Source organism: Gavialis gangeticus, unplaced genomic scaffold (genome assembly GCF_001723915.1).
Source record: "Gavialis gangeticus isolate Ggan-Ray unplaced genomic scaffold, GavGan_comp1, whole genome shotgun sequence".
NCBI classification, from domain to species: Eukaryota; Metazoa; Chordata; order Crocodylia; family Gavialidae; genus Gavialis; species Gavialis gangeticus.
Genome location: NW_017728993.1, coordinates 49,481,733 through 49,485,122, shown reverse-complemented (window position 1 = coordinate 49,485,122; position 3,390 = coordinate 49,481,733).

Genomic DNA, 3,390 nt, shown 5'->3' with positions numbered 1-3,390 from the left:
GGAGGTGGTTCAAGCACCTACATTGAACACCTTTAAGAGTAAATTGGATGCTTATCTTGCTGGGATCCTATGACCCCAGCTGACTTCGTGCCCTTTGGGCAGGGGGCTGGACTCGATGATCTTCTGAGGTCCCTTCCAGCCCTGATGTCTATGAAATCTATGAAATCTATGAAAACATTGCAGCTGATGGCACCTTTAAAGGAAGGAACGGCAGAGTGTGGTGAAAAAAAGTCCATAGCTAATACATCATTGGAAAACAGCCAAGGACATAGTCCATGAAAGTGTTGGGCCAACAAGAGAAAGTAATAAAGACACAGTGGTGGAAACATTCCACCTGATTTTCTCACAATATATCCTGACGGTTATCATAAGAGAAACAAACAGAGAGGGAGAAAAAAGATTCAGGGATGGAATGATAGCCATCCTGAAAATAGAAAGGAGTGGAAAAAGCAAAAGAAACAGAACTGAAAAGTTACATTGGCCTCGTACTGCTGAGTGGTCATGAGGCACTGGAGGAGTTGTGGGAGCAATGCACCAGGTGTTCTTGGTTCTGTGTCACAATGAGTTTAAAATGATTTCATCAAATCACCAACTACCTGAGATTTGACAACAAACTGACACATGAGTAAAGCAGAGCTGTGGACAAGCTTGCTGCCTTTAGAGATATTTGGATACAATTTGTGGAGTAGTTCAGGTAATGGTATATACCAGGAATACACCTGGCAGTTGATGAGCATCTTATTGCATTCAGGGATCACTGTCCCTTCAGACAGTATATGGCCAGCAAGCCTGCCAAATATGGCTTGAAAATTGGTGGTGCTGTGATGCAGCAACATCATTCCCCCTGTCTGGAGACATCTACCTGGGCAAGCAACCAGAAGCTCCATGCCAAGGTAATCTTGGTACCCAGGTCATTGAAAAACTGGTTCATCCCTGGTACAAGATGGGAAGGAATATTGTGGGTGACAATTTCTTCACAAGTACTGACCTGGCAGAAAGACTGCTACAGCAGGACTTGACCTATGTGGGTATGATTCGGAAAAACAAAGCTGATATCCCAAACAAAAATGTAAGCATATTGAAGAAGGGAGACCTTTTCATCCCTTTTTGCTGTTTATGGGGAACTCACCCTAATTTCCTATGTTCCAAAGAAGTCCAAAGTTGTGTTGCTGCTGTCAAGCATGCACCATGACCTGCCAGTGGGTGGAGAGCAAATAAAGCCTGACATCATCCATGACTACAATAAAAACACAGGTGGGGTGGCTAACCTTGACCACTTACTCCGTATGACCACCTGCAGATGTGAAATCAACAGGTGGTCAATGACACTATTTTTCAGTATGCTGGATGTGGCTGCCATTGCCAGCCCCATCATTTGGCTAGGCCACAGTGCAAACTGGAAGCAAAGATCACGTTTAAAAAGATGGCACTTTCTTTTGCAGGAGCTTGGAGAACAGTTGATTGACAGACAAATAAAATGAAGAATGATGGATACATGTAATTTGTCTCAGTCCATCAAGTATGATATGACTGTCCTAAATTACAAAGTGCCAGAACACACCCCAGTAGAACCTTCTGCAAGCGTGACTGGACGTTGTTCTTTTTGTCCGAGGACAGACGACAGCAAAACCCAGAAACGATGCAAAGATTGTAAGTGATTTGTTTGTGTGCACCACAGTACATCACTGCTGCTTTGTGAGGAATTCACTATTTAGTTAAAACAGTTAGAAAATGTTTTTGGAAGTAATTGTTAGTTTGAAAACAGTGTGAACTGTAGACTTCGCACATTGTTCATTCACATTTTGAAACTAGAAAAAAAGTTTAAATTTTGTTTGTAGTTCTAGTTAAATAATATTTGGGGCTCACATCATCATAAATACTCTTTCAAACAATCTATATATTTAATAAATAGTTTTTTGTACATTTATACTGTTGTCACTTGTTCCATTTTGTTCACGGGGGTGCAGTAACAAGTTACCCCATGAGAACAACAATGGTTACAGTTTCACGAGAACAGATGAGGCTTAAACAACATGCAGCTGTATATTTCTTTTTTCACTTGTGATGACACGAGCATGGTGTGTCTTTACTTCATTTAATCAACCTCCCTCACTCCCCTCTCTGCCACAAAAAAAACCAACTATACTCTTCTGAGGCATTGTATATTATCTAGTGATGCATATATTTCCTAGAAGCTGCATGGAAAGAGAAAAAGCAGATTAGAAATTCAGATCATACCTGAGAATTTTTTGATTAAATGATTCTTGAACATTTCAGAGTATTAAGCATTTTTTCATGTGTGCATTCATTTTTTATGCTTTGCATAATCTTTCCAATGACTATAGGCAAAAATGTGCTATGTAGAAGCAGCAGCTAGCTTGTGTGATTACTCATTAAATTTAATGGGTAGGTTAAAATTATCTTCTACAAAAAGTAAGATGAAAGCAGAATCACACATTTGAAGCCAAGCTCAGGGATAAAACATATGCAAGGACAATTACTCATATAATGCCCTCTTAATATGCACAACTACAAATACTTCATGCAGCTATACAGCAGACTTGGATGCACATTACCCAAGTGGAACTCAATTGTGATTGTGTACGAAATGATACATTTAACTCTAATGATACACATAACTCACAGAAAGAAAAACCACCAATGTAGTTTAGGACTCTTTTGCTGTTGTAGCAATGGAATGTTTTCAGTACATAAACCACTGATAGCTAAATCCTATTTAGTCTTTTTTCCCCCTCTCTCTTTATTTAAATATACTGAAACAATATAAAACCATATTATTAAGACAGAATACATTAGTGAGCGGTACCTTATTCACAGACAGATGTGTAACAGGACACAAAAGGCAAAAAAGGGTGTAAAGGTTAATCTGACCCTCCGCCCCGCCCTTACATTTCTCAGTTCTCACTAAAGGAGAGGGAAGTTCAGTCATGAAAGGCAACAGTGAAGTGGAGTGAAAAGTCTACTACAAGGAAGAAAAACAAAAACAAAACTCACACCCATACACATCTTTGGGAGGGAAAAGAGTGTGGTTCCTAAATACTTTGAGAAGGTAGCGGGGAAGGGGAAGAGGGACGGGAAGGGAAGCAGAGTTCATCCAGTTTGGCTCCCATTGTCTCATCAGGAAAAGGGGAAAAATTTGACCAATTTATTCCTTCTCCTCATCCCTGAATAATCCAGAAAGAAGCAGAGAGTAGTAGCAATACTACCTAAATAAGGAGATGCTTTCTTCCTAGTGGGATTTAGAGGTAGGAATCGATATTAATTTGAGAGCTTCTTGAAGGAAATTTCTGGACAAAGGGAATGGAAACCATCAGGGACTGCAAGGTGTAGAAAGGGCTTATTTTGGGTCCAGTCCTACTCCCAGCAGGA